Here is a 14971-nt window from a genome sequence, read left to right as displayed (position 1 = left end):
CCGCCGTTGTGCGGCGCCACGCTAACCGTCTCGACTTTCCATACCCTGGCGGACATATATGGACTGTCGTGTTCGATCACGCTAGACTCGGCCTCCGAACGTTGAAAGGTTTCGAAATCCCGTCTGAGGTAGCGTCGGACGTTGTGGTGGTCGCCTTTACGTCTTGCGGCAACGTCGTCAGTCACGTGGACGATACGTCGAAGACGTTCCAAACCTACCGCGCCCTCAATGTTGCCCCTAACGTAAAAACTCAAGTCGGGAAACACGTGCCTTCCTACTCGGTTAGTGTCGGCTGCAGGGCCAGCCGCGCACCTGTTTTGGTTGTGGCCAGGAAGGCCACGTCCGTTCTGAATATCACCGACGTAGACTAGTTGAGACGCCGATCGGAGATCCCGCTCTCCCTACGGCGCCCACCGTGTTTCCCCTGCCTGCTGCGCCCACTCTGAACCAGTCGGCACCGGCGTCGTCTCCTCTCGACGACGCGACGCACGATGTGCCTGTCTCTGCTACACCGCCGCAGTACCAGCCGACGATGCCCGTCGGCAGACGCGAGTCCTCTGGCCGGCCCCCGCGGTTGTCGGTGGTGGAGCTGTACCGACTTCCGCCTTTCTGCCGCCTGACCGCATGTCGGAAGGCAGCCGCCCGCCCACCTCACACGGAGCAGCATGTTGGGAAGCAACGGTCGCTGGAGGAAGCCGTACCCCTTCTGATGACTGCCTCCATCTCACTGACGACCCGCTGTCCTGTGACGCCCTGCCACCGGGCGACGCGACGTCTCCCCCCACTTCCATCTCCAGTTAGCGACCACCTACGGACGCCGACCTTTGCCCCCGCCTGCGTCTGATGCGGTTGCCCCCCTATTTCTATCTGACGCTACCTGTGGCCGCACCTCTGATATAGTTCCACTGAACGTCAGTCTCCTGGGCGGAACCCCAGTTGGCGGGGACCGGTTCCTCCCCGTCCTCTCGGCAGCTTTTCAAATAGCATAGCCACACGGTCAATGCCATTCGCACACATCACAAAGTGGCGTTACTCCGTGAAATGTTGTTTGCAGCGGACGTTGACTACGCCCTCCTTAAAGTGGTGCACCTTGCAACGTTCTGCGCTCACCGTGGCTGCTAGATCTTAATTGGCATAATTGTTTCTGACAGTGTGGACAGTAAGGTTCCGCTACTTTCCCTTTCGGTCAGTTCTGAGATGCTTGTAAGTAGGAGGGGCAGGAGTGTATGTTCTTGTAACTGATGACTGTGGCGTGTTGTTACACATCGCCACATGCAGGGCGGAGAAAAACTGTCACTAAATTTTAACCTTGGATAGCTGAAGCCAGTAGGAACCAAAATTACTACTGTTGTGTAGGTCGGCAACGCAACATTTTTAAACTAGGGAAACTTGGCGCCACGCGCTCCGACTGGCCGTCGAGTTGCTCTGTACCCGTTCGTCGATCGGCGAGCACCGTTATGGTTGTCGGTTCGTACATACAAACGTCCGTCGGTCCATCTACCTCCTCAACTTACCGGGGCAAAGTACCCTCACTTTTTTTTGCAAGAAACTGTACCGGACCTTCTAGAAGGTGGTCTCTTCGACATACGACTACGCGTGGGGTTGCAGTACGACGGGGCGCCAGCGCGTAACAGTCGTACTTTGCGCACATATCTAAATGAACTCTTCGACGGGCGAGTAACTGGCATAGGTGCTCGTAGGACATGGCCTCCGCGATCACTAGACCTCACACCACCAGACTTTTTCCTGTGGGGATTCTTTAAGGTTCCAGTTCACCCACCCGGACGCAAACCACCTAGAAGCAAAGATAAATTAATGGATCGCATTCAACATGCCGCCAGTCACATCAGGGCAACGCCACGTATCTTTGAAAGAGTTCGGCAAAACACCATTCGACGCTACCGAGCTTGTGTCGCGTCAGAGGGTCGCCAGTTCGAGCACCTGCTTTCAGTAAACAATGTCCTAGTTGCAAAAAAGGCAATTTTCAGGGCTGACACAATTTTTAAAAGACTTTCTGTACGCGACCTAACAGCTATTGACGGGTTTGTTCCCGGTACGTCTTATCATGGAACTACAACGGATGGAGCCCGGCAGATTCGCCCCCACTCTCGAAGGCTGGCGCACCTAGCATGCGGCCCGCCTCGGATACATCGCGACCTCTGCCAGGCAAAGCGCACGCGGTCGGCAGAGCATCCGGCAGCAGGGCAGTTGTGTGGCCAATCGGAGCGCGTGGCGCCAAGTTTCTTTAGTTTAAAAACTGTGCGTTGTCGACCTACACAACATTCGTAACTTGGTTCCTACTGGCATCAGCTATCCAAGGTTAAAATTTCGTGACATAATTTTTCCCCACCGTGTATATATCCTCACTAAATTAAAACTTGCGTGCCACTCGTGTAAAGGGAAAAGTTTCATTGTGTTTTACGATTTATACATAAATTTTATGTCGCCAGCTTTCACTCAGTTTTACTACAGTTCTGTACCGTCGAGTTCAACATGTTCCTTTATCACGCATAATGCACTTTTAACGTTTTTCGTGTAACTCCCTACATAATGTCTCTTTTTTTTTAAATTTTTCATTTCATATGTAAATCTCTAATTCAGATTGTGAACGGCCGGCTAATGGCCCAGCATTCTTCTTTCCGTCAACAGATTTCAGTACTTTTGCCTCACTGGTGCACCAGTTTGCTTCCTCCTTCGCTTACTCTAATCTGTGCTCTGCGCTCACTGGTAGCACACCGCATCTTGTACTCGTCCACCGCGGCGCTCGGGTTCACAGCACCAAGTGTGTGTGTCCTGGTATTCATTGCATATTTCTTTACCCAGGCAGTCGTCTGCAGTACTGTGTGGTGTCACTTTGGCACTGTCTTGGGCTTTACAGCACGTAGACCGGCCGGTGGTTTTTTAGTTCTTTTATGGATTTATTATCTCCCGTCTCTTGCTATTTTCAGTACGCTACCTGAAGATGGGTGTATAAGAGCCCGAAACCGGTCGTGTTCTAAACAAAAGAACCTTACAACTTGAAAGTTAGCAGGGTCGGTGGAGCAGTTTATTACTCTACGATTTGTTCGACCTGACTACTATTATGACCAAACCGATTGCTGGACTGCTACATAACATGAGTTGCATACTATTATTAATGTATCGGTGCCAGTGGTTAGTCATTTGGAGCCTTGGTACCACGTACATTGTATTAAATAGGGCGAGCAGCGGGCTAACGGCCACATAACGTTTGTTACGTGTCGTAAGTACCACAGACCACGACCCTCATATTTCTCGAAGATGTTTGGCTCTCAAAGACTGCCCTGCTCTCCCGCTCTCGATGCTACTCACTGTAAACAATCTTGGGAAGCAACAGATCAACCAAGTAATATTGTAATGAAAAAGGGTGTTGCAGCAAATAATAAAAGGGACCTACTGTGGGGCGGCGGGTGGAATAAAATGTTATTTAATATAGTTGAATGTAATGTGGAAATTATGCAATTCCCTGCCGTTTAACCATATGTGGGGCGGCGGGTGGAATTAATTGTTATATAAGTGTTCCTATTATTTATGCTGTTGTTTTGCCGTTCTCAACACTGGCTCTCTAACTACAATTTTGGCAACCAGAAAGTGATTAGCAAAACGTGAAGCCTGTAATTAGAATTCCTAGTGCCCACTTCATCTGAGAAATACACTTATAGCTACAGCTTATAGCTGTGAGGAATTAGGAGATTGTCTGGCATTCATAATCAACAAACGATCATGTAAAAACGTTTTCTGTATTATGAAAGTCACAGATGAAAAAAAAAAAAAAGAATCCACACAATCTGACTAACAGAGCAGTTCAGAGTCTAATGCGCTGATGCAACTATAACTGTCCAAATTAAATGTTTAAGTGAATGCTCGCCATAATTTGATGATAATGTTCATCAAACGCCACGCTAAATAATGGTAGAATGTCTGTCCCGCGGCGGCCCGTGAAAATACGACTTACGCAAACTGAAGATAGATAATTAAAGTCATCCCAGAATTAACACTTCACTCGATAACGATATCATGGTTACGCGTACCCCGAGTAACTTAATACGGCATCCGAGGCTGTTTATAGCAATGATACCGACGCGACGCGACTCCCGACACAGATGGTGTGCTATTCAGCGTCTGGAGAGAACTGGGGCCTTTCTTCCTCTCGCAGCGTTCTTATATATAAAGCCGCGGTGCGGACGGCTAAGGGAACGCCTGATCAAATCGGCTCTCCCGACTAGCCGCTGGGCTAGTAATGCACCACTTTAAGTTACCGAATAAATCATAGCTTCTTTTACTGATGGCCGATGAAGCTCTCATTTTAAATGTGCAATCAGCACACAGGTAAGTAATCATAATAATAGTTTGACGTGGCTAAGTTAAATATTTTGGGCGAGAGAATTAATTTAATTACACTGCACGCAGTAGACGAGCTCTGAACTTGCCCTTTGGAAGTACGCTATCGCTATAGTTTTATAGTTATTCAAATGAAACTTCTCACATCTTTATGGTTATAGCGGATCTCCATTCTACTTAAATATAAACATCCTAGCCTAATTTATTATCCTACTTAATCTATCTTGCTTCCTAAATTTTTAAGACAAAAACCAGAAAATTATGAATTTCAACTAAAATCTTAATTTGTGAGACCCAAAGTACTGTTTCTATTAAATTATTATGGAAAAGGAATCTAAATATAAATTTTTAAATCTCTAGCTCTTTTCTGTTGCGCCAATGATTTTTACACAGAAACGTCCAAATTTCGAAAATGGTTGAAGTTATCGAACTGATATTCAACACATATTAATTTAGTATTACTCCTGACATGCTAGAACCGTTTCAGGTTATTCACTTGATTTTTAAAGTATTGCGCAACATTTATGACGTCAGAGCTAGTTACAGCGGACTAGGCTGGCACACAATGGAAAGACTGATGTGAATTTACTACGGCGTGGGTAGGCTGCTTCCCTACATCACCCTCTACTTAAATTTTTTTTTGAATGTTAATGAACGAAGAAAAAAAATTTAATTACAAAAAGGGAAGCAAGAGTACAGCTTAACTTCCTATGAAAATTAAAATTGTAATGTAAACATATAGAAATATTAAAAGAAAACTGATTACCTACTTTAATTATTTAAATTGCGGGCATGTTCACTGCCTCTCAAGCAATATTATCCCTCAAAATTTAAGCAAAATCAATGAAACACTTTGGCATACATATTGCCTTAGACAAACAAACCCATAAAAATATGTAAAATTATGAAAATCTTAAATCCATTAAATACATTTTTACATACACAAATTCAAAGAAAATAACACAGTTATTCATGATACATAAACAGATGATTATATCTTAGCAGTCTTTTCTAAACCTGAAAAAAATTTCACAAATCATTTTTACACACGTGGTTGTAGCCGCTTTGGCTGGCGTTCTACACTTCCATTCGCAAGGGTAGAGGAGGGGAAGTTGCTACGGTGTGCGTCCTTCACGTTCACTCTAAATTACATGGTGAAAGGGGAGGGGCCACTGTGAGTTGTGTCCAAATCACTCCACGCTTTCACGCAGCTACCAGGCTGCCATTATCTGGTTTGTCCTGTAGAACAAACAAAAAGAGTGCCTCAGACTCTGTTCACTTAATATCTAAGGGTGGGTCACAATGAAATGGGGATATATACATTTTATCCTTCAATATTTTGCTGGAACAAAGTTAACAGAACTTTTTCAATTTTACTCTCGTGGTTACTTAATTGTCATAAAATCGGTAAACAAATGGCTCAAAACGCCGTTAGTCACGTACTAGAGAAAATTTATGCTCAAGGCATACAATCATGAATCCTATTTAATCTCAATTGATTATTTCTGGGACGGAACACTGAACCAATGCTCGGTACATTCCTGATACATTTGTATTTCATTTACTTAGCTGACTCATCTTCGATTACCGTATTCTTAGAGATAGTATGAGTATATTTTGATTAGTAGCTGTCTTCTCAGCTTCTTTGTACATGTGAGTAACTTGTGGTAATAGTACAGTTCTGAGTGTTCAAAACACACTACGTTTAGTTGACTACTAAATCCACTTACTGGTCTTCTGCTGCTGTGTCAGTTCCACATCTGCAATTGTGTACTTACTTCATCGAAGTGTAATTATGCTGAGCTACAAATAGTGTTTCACGTCTGTCATTATGTTACTCAATTATGTTGCTAGTGTATGTACTTATTTAACACTCACTCTATTAACATTTAAAGCATAGGATAGCACAGTTATTTCATATCCATAGTGTATTGCAGCTGATCAGTTTGCTCACGTGGCAATCCATTTCCACTCGATCGGACGCTGAAACCACAGGTACTCTCTCTCGACCTACCACTATAGTGCATTAAGTAATTATGGACGAGCGTAATGCTAAATTCCTTAAACCTATAGGACACCATGAGCTGCTCTGTCTCATCTAACATAAGGGTACCTATGGTCGCATTCACGCCTCCAACTCATAACCTCAATACGTGTAGGTGTGTCCTGTCACACACTACACCAAATAACGGCCAGCTCCAACCTTATAAATATTTCAAAGACGTGTCCTTCACGTCTCAACCACAAACACTGTTCAATTCTATTACACTGCCATTCCTTGCTACACAAGGTGAGTTCATTCTTACAACTTGTCTGCATATTTTTCATAACACTAAGCAATCTCTTTTACTATTAACTAGTTAGCTCTACAGCATACAATAGGTTTCACTGCCACTTCAGATCCTGCTTGAACACGAATCTGTACATCTTTTTAAAATATTATTGTGGACCATTTCCAATAAAACAACAACTTTGTACTTATAATATTACCAGGGTTCTATACATACTTGTTACTCAAATACATTGTATCTTAATTACGTCATACTTCTCTATTGTTTATGTCACTGTTAGGTTTGTCACATTAGGTTTTTTTTTTCACTAATCGGTGGATAGAATGGTTACAGAACTCATGGCTTGATAGCCATGACGGAAAATTTTCATATTGGAAAGCAGGGGTCAACATTTTTGTAGATAGGAAAGATGAAGAATGGGTGAGACCTGAAAAGGAAAGATCTCACACAGCTGGGACTGCACAGCTGCCACACTGTGTAGAGGTTACAGAACAACCTCCTCGCTATAGAATTCATTAGTTTATTATTGGCTTGATAACCATAACGGAAAATTTAATGTGTTGGAAAGAAGAGGCCGAAATTTTAGGTGGATAGAAAAGATGAAGAGTGAGTGAGACCTGAAATGGGAAAGAAGATCTCACACAGCTGGGACTGCACAGGTGCCACACTGTGTAGAGGTTACAGAACAACCTCCTCCCTACAGAATTCATTCACTACCTATGAACTTCTTTAGGTCGATCACGTTCCTGAGACCTAATAGCTTTTTACTTTTAGGGTACTCTAGCCTATATGCATAGGCATGTGGTTTTCCTATGATCCTGAAAGGTCCTTGGTATACGAACATGAATTTCTTTGTTTCTGCATTTATTTTCTTTGATTTTTCCTTGGTTTTGATAAGGACTAACTGACCTATTTCAAAACTGGTGGGTACAGCTTTTGCGTCATGACGCTTCTTCCTTTCCAATGCTCTTTTTCTTATATTTGCCCTAGCCTTTAACTTCTTCTCGTCTGTGGATATTTGCGTTAGAATAGGGAATTTTACCATATCTGCAATCACATTGTGTGGTTCTTGGCCAAACATCAATTCGCAAGGCGCAAAACCAGTTGCATCATGTCTTAAGTTGTTAATTACATTCTCAAAATACTTCATGTACTCTGCCCAACTTGAGTGTTTCCGAGCACAATAAGTCCTGCAAAGCCTATTCAATTCTCTAATAATACGTTCACTCATATTTCCTTGGGGGAAATACGCAGATATTTTCAGATGTTTCACTCCGGCCTTACCTAGACATTCCTTAAATCTATCAGAAGTAAATTGAGGCCCATTGTCTGACAGCAAATTTTTCGGAACGCCAACGTTCACGAAGAAATCTTTTTCCAACTTTTCTACCAACGTTTTTGAATTTGCTCTTTTAATTGGGTATAGCTTAACATATTTACTGAATCCATCCACAACAACAAAAACATGGGTGCAACCACCTCTCGAAGCAGGAAGAGGGCCAAACAAATCACAAGCCAGTAATTCTAGGGTTTCAGTTGGCTCTACTGAATGCATATCCCCTTGTATTCTGGTGTTAGCAGCACGGACTTTCTGGCACACTACACAACATGCTAGACGCTTGGCCACACGGCGGTACATGTTGTCAAATACAACCTTCTCTTTTAATTTTGCAATGCACTTCTTTGCACCGTAGTGCCCATACCTCAGGTGTACATAGTCGATAAGTAAGTCTACATGTTGTGAGGGAAAGCACAGCTTCCACTCAGAAACACCTACATTTTTCCTCCTAAACAGAATACCTTTATGCAGACAATAGTATTGCGAAACCTTAGGATAGTTCGCATTTCCTAAATAGCTCTTCACTAATTTCAGCTGGTCATCTGCATTCTGCTCACGTCTCAAGTTCTTAATCACCCTCTTTAATGCACTTTCTTCCTTTACTTCGTGCAACGCAAACATTCGTACTTCACTTAGGCCTGTTGCGTCATCACAGAGCTCCGCACTTCTAGATAACCCATCAGCTACCAGATTGTCTTTCCCTTGAATATATCTAACCTCAAGGTCAAACTGCTGGAGATACAATGACCATATTACCAAACGAGCATTCCTCAACTTACAGGTCTTTAAAAAGGTCAACGCCTTATGGTCACTGTCAACAATTATCTTGTGACCCAATAGATACTGCTCAAACATCTGTACCCCAAATACATTTGCCAATGCTTCCAGTTCTGAGATGCCATAATTTCTCACTGCTGCCTGTAAAGATCGACTTGCGAAAGCTATAGTCTTGTGCACTTCTTGTACGTTCTCTATTTCTAGTTGGAATATCTCCACAGCTATACCATAGCCACTAGCATCAACAGACATACAGAATGGTTTTTCAAAATAAGGATGATGTAAAATAGGACTATTAATTAAAGATTGTTTAAGCACCTCAAACGACTGTTGACATTCTGCTGTCCAAACCCAAGGGGTATTCTTTTTCAGCAGGAGGTGAAGACAGGGCGCATTAAAAGCCTGATCACTAACAAAACGCCTATAGAAGCCGAAAAGACCGAACATCGATCTCAACTGCTTCTTGTTTCTGGGAGCCTCAAATTTTTCAATGACTGCTAGCTTGCCTGGGGCAGGCAGAATACCTTTTCCACTTATCATATATCCCAAGAAACCTATTTCCTCTTTAACGCACTCTGTCTTTTCAATCTTTAGTTTCATACCACCTCTCTCAATAGCCTCTAACACTTCCTCTAATAAAGCTATGTGTTCTTCCCAGGTAGGAGTTGCTATTAACAGATCATCTACGTAGACATTTTATTACTTAAGGCTGGTCCTAAAACATGGCACATCACACGTACGAAGGCACAAACAGAGATATTAAGTCCGAAAGGCACCACACGGCATTGGTAACAAACTCCTTCGTACAAGAAAGCTGTGTACTTCCCTGAACTTTCCGCCAGTGGCAAATTCCAATATGCACACGTGATGTCCATAGAAGTTAAGAATTTTACTCCCCGGAACTTTTGCAATAACTCGTCCATGTTCTGCGGTCTATCACTTTCCCTAACCACTATTTCATTCAACCAACGAGCGTCCAAGACCAATCTGACACCCCCGTCTCTTTTTGGTACAACAACAAGAGGATTATTGTACTCACTGACCGCTTTTTCAATCACACCCCACTCTAGCATTCTCTGTATCTCCTTTCGAACCGCCTCCTTCCTAGTTACATGTATTTGGTATGGCTTCCTGAAAAACACTTGGCCAGGTTTCACCTTTAATTGACATTCATAACCTTTGACCACGCCAGGTCGATTTGAAAATACCTTATGATGCCTTTTTAAAACCTGTCTCAGTTCTTCCTTCTGATTAGCTGAAATTTTATTGATTTCCTGCCATTTAGCTTCTATTTTGTCCAAAATAATTGCTTCTTCTTCTTCTTCTGTGTTTAGCTTACTTTTACTAAAATTATCACCTTCGTCCCAATATCTCCTATTTTTCAGAACTCGTATAGGCAGCTCCCAAGTTTCATCATTAGTTACTACATGTTTATCACTAAAAGGTACTGTAATTACTTCGGTTATTGGCAAGACCATTTTTAACTGGCTTCTTTCAAAGTCAACAACACTCTGATATTTTGACAAGAAATCTATGCCAATTAAAACTTCAATACTGAGATTGTTTACAATTAAGCATGGATGATCAATTAAATTACCATTAATGTTGAAGGGCAGCAAAGCTTCTTGCTTTACCGTTTTTGACACCTTGCCAGTAGCACCAATTATTCTTAGTCCTGATATCCTCATTACTGTAAGCTTGTCTTTACCAGGTAACGCATCAAAGGAGGACTGAGATATCGCAGTCACCTCACTTCCACTGTCTAAGAGACAACGTACATTGATACCCAACATATTCACTATTATTATAGGGTGGCTTATTCTAGGTTGTACAGGTGGTTCCTCAAATTCATCCAATAGTTCCTTTTGGATTTGTCTCCAACTAAAGTGATCGACATCTGTCTTCATTACATTTAGGTCAAAGTGTGTAGGGGTTTCCTGAATTACATTTTCAGCTGCCTTTTCCAGTCGGTCTATTAATTTGAAATCGAAACACCGCACGACTTCATTACACTTATAGTTTGCTGAACATGACTCAAATTACTGTAGTCTGAGCGATTCTGCGCCTCCAGACCGGGCATAACACTAGTTACAGCTAAACCACTTTCACTATTATCGTCGGGTTCCTTCTCCAGTGACAACTGGTCACAGCTACTGGGTTCATCGACCCCCAACAGGCTACCCTCTACATTATCACTTACCTCCTGTCCTAAATCTATTAGTACAGTATCAACATCCTGCACAGGCACTTTAGATAAGAGCACATCATCCTCATCGTAAATATAAGCATGAATTTCTTCTGCTTCTTCACCTGACAATTCAGTATTTTGTAGCTCCTCCCTATCGTTACACTGCTGCGCCTTCTCTTTCTCTTCCCACTTATAAAGCGTTTCTAACACGGTATCTATCAAATACTGTGAGTGATCTAATATTTCTGCTGTATTCTTAGATGCTACCGACCCTTCACCCACATGTTCAGTCTGAGTATTCTGATCTGTCTTACCAATTCCCGTAACTACTGGCTTAGGAAAAGTAACCGCCTGGTGAGCGCCAGTGTCCTCATAGACGGGAACTAGTTTTCCTGCCTCGGCCTACTACTGTTTCCTTTATTTCCATTATAATTAACTGGCACAGCATTGCTTTCTGTACTGTTGTTTACCTGCATAATTTTGTTTGGAACAAAATTACTGTCATTTGGATGCCATTGTTGGTTCTGATAATTATTTCTCCAATTCCTACCTCTCTTAGGATGGCGAACACCTACTGTTCTGATGTTTACATTGCCATTTTGCTCGTTCTTAAAATTACTACTAGTGTTATTACCATTTCTGTTATTACGTGCTTGCTCCTCATTGGCAGCCACACGCCCTACACGTTCCAAATATTCAATGAAACGATCAAGATTGTCTCTAGGCGCAGATATAATTCTAGTTAGCCAATACCATGGCAATTTGGCTTCAAGACCTAGTATAATCATTTCAGGTTTTAGCTTTTCGGCCAAATGTGACAAACGTGAGATCCATGACCTAGCAAACTCTTTAATAGATTCCTTTCCTGCATTGAAGCGTTTTCCACTCCAAAATTCTCTCAACATTTCATTTTGCTTATTACTAGACCAATACTCATTAATGAAAGCTGTTTTAAATTCCGCTGATGTTTTACACTTCAACATAACATCAGCTGACCAACGCATGGCGTCACCTGCTAAATGGCTTCTAATAAATGAGATTTTCTCTCGTTCAGACCAAGTTGGTGGAATCACATCTTCAAAATCGTTCCAGAAATCTAGCGGGTGGATATTTTTATCTGGATCGAACCGCAAGAACTGCCGACACCCGATAAAAGCGGCATTTGCAGCTACAACTTGTTGCATACTACCATTACCAGAAGTTACTGAAGCTACTTTACTCTCAATGTTAGCAATGTTAGTACTAATATTTTCTACTCTCATTTCAACATTATTTACTCTTTGCACAATATGAGTAGTGTCAGTTTTGATTGCATTTACTTCTGCTTGACATATGTTTACTTTTATATTAACATCTTTAAACCTATCTGAGCACAGTTCAGATTCCGCCTCGATCTTTTCTGTTAACTTGTGCTCCAGCTTCGCATCTTCCATTTGGAAGTCTCTGCGAACCTCAGCAAGTTCGGATTTTACTGTTTTATACATTTCAGAAAATTGTTGAGCAACCTTTTTCTTAATATCCTCATGATTGTAATCAATTTTATAATTCAAACTGTTCAGATCCTCTTTCAACTTGTTGCAACCAGCCTTGAAGGTATCGTCCATTACCTCCAATCGTTTATTAAAATTTGTTTGGCTGGCCACAATCACAGACTTTAATTCAGCATTACTGTTTTTGACCTGTTCACTTATTTCAGACTTTAATTCATCTGTCGTTCTAGCATTACTGGCTGACATTTTTGCATTACTGGCAGCTATTGCTTGTAATATAACATTTAAATCAATAGCCCAAGTATCTTTGGGTTACTCACTAGCTGGCTTTTTATCACACTCAGGTGACAAAAAACTAGCTCCAATACCAGAATCAACAAAACTAAATGAAACTTCTGCTTGATCAGTCATTTCTAACTTATCCTTTATAAACTCTTCCACCTCTGATGACTGTTTCATTTTTAATTCAACAGAGAAACTATCATCCAATAAATTAACAATTTCTGATTTCTGTTTTACTACAGGGGTCTCTATTATTGAATCATTGCCCCTTCCCACACTACTGTCAGGAGACAATACTTCATATTCCACTTTAACAATACTACTTTCATGCATATTTACACTTGAACCGTTGTCTGGCTTTACAGTTCCCTCAACAGACATAGGTTCTGATTTAAGTTTAACGTCGGTTTCTTCTGGCAGTTCCAACGCCGACAGTTTTTTAGTGCAGGTTAGTAAAATTTTTAACAGCTTTTCACTTAACTTAGTTCCTTCTGTACGACATATGGCGTTTCCGGCGCGGTGTACCAGGATTACTGATGCGACGCAGCGCGCTGAATTGCAGACGGCACTCCGACAGCTGCTGCGTGTTTGCGTGGCCCACAACTGCAGGCGCGGCTCCAGCTGCCCCGGCGGACGACTGCGGTACGGCGAAACTGGCTTCTCGCGATGACGGCAGCGCCGCTAGACTCAGTGCCAGCTCCGTCAATCCAGATGCGTTGTTAATCCAATTGCGTCGTCCACATGCACACATAACACATTCACTGTTCTATTACTCAGTTGCATGTCGCATTTCACTCGCGAATCCGAATATCTAAAAATCACTTTCACTTTTACTCAGTTCATTTCCCGGCCGATGCACCATATGTGGGGCCGGCCGCGGTGGTCTCGCGGTTCTAGGCGCGCAGTCCGGAACCGTGCGACTGCTACGGTCGCAGGTTCGAATCCTGCCTCGGGCATGGATGTGTGTGATGTCCTTAGGTTAGTTAGGTTTAAGTAGTTCTAAGTTCTAGGGGACTAATGACCGCAGCAGTTGAGTCCCATAGTGCTCAGAGCCATTTGAACCATTTGAACCATATGTGGGGCGGCGGGTGGAATAAAATGTTGTTATTTAATATAGTTGAATGTAATGTGGAAATTATGCAATTCCCTGCCGTTTAACCATATGTGGGGCGGCGGGTGGAATTAATTGTTATATAAGTGTTCCTATTATTTATGCTGTTGTCTTGCCGTTCTCAACACTGGCTCTCTAACTACAATTTTGATAACCAGAAAGTGATTAGCAAAACGTAAAGCCTGTAATTAGAATTCCTAGTGCCCACTTCATCTGAGAAATACACTTATAGCTACAGCTTATAGCTGTGAGGAATTAGGAGATTGTCTGGCATTCATAATCAACAAACGATCATGTAAAAACATTCTCTGTATTATGAAAGTCACAGATGAAAAAAAAAAAAAGAATCCACACAATCTGACTAACAGAGCAGTTCAGAGTCTAATGCGCTGATGCAACTATAACTGTCCAAATTAAATGTTTAAGTGAATGCTCGCCATAATTTGATGATAATGTTCATCAAACGCCACGCTAAATAATGGTAGAATGTCTGTCCCGCGGCGGCCCGTGAAAATACGACTTACGCAAACTGAAGATAGATAATTAAAGTCATCCCAGAATTAACACTTCACTCGATAACGATATCATGGTCACGCGTATCCCAAGTAACTTAATACGGCATCTGAGGCTGTTTATAGCAATGATACCGACGCGACGCGACTCCCGACACAAATGGTGTGCTATTCAGCGTCTGGAGAGAACTGGGGCCTTTCTTCCTCTCGCAGCGTTCTTATATATAAAGCCGCGGTGCGGACGGCTAAGGGAACGCCTGATCAAATTGGCTCTCCCGACTAGCCGCTGGGCTAGTAATGCACCACTTTAAGTTACCGAATAAGTCATAGCTTCTTTTACTGATGGCCGATGAAGCTCTCATTTTAAATGTGCAATCAGCACACAGGTAAGTAATCATAATAAAAGTTTGACGTGGCTAAGTTAAATATTTTGGGCGAGAGAATTAATTTAATTACACTGCACGCAGTAGACGAGCTCTGAACTTGCCCTTTGGAGGTACGCTATCGCTATAGTTTTATAGTTATTCAAATGAAACTTCTCACATCTTTATGGTTATATCGAATCTCCATTCTACTTAAATATAAACATCCTAGCCTTATTTATTATCCTACTTAATCTATC

Source organism: Schistocerca nitens, chromosome 7 (assembly GCF_023898315.1).
Source record: "Schistocerca nitens isolate TAMUIC-IGC-003100 chromosome 7, iqSchNite1.1, whole genome shotgun sequence".
Lineage (NCBI taxonomy): Eukaryota > Metazoa > Arthropoda > Insecta > Orthoptera > Acrididae > Schistocerca > Schistocerca nitens.
The sequence above is the reverse complement of the archived record's forward strand: the minus strand, read 5'-3'. Positions refer to the sequence as shown.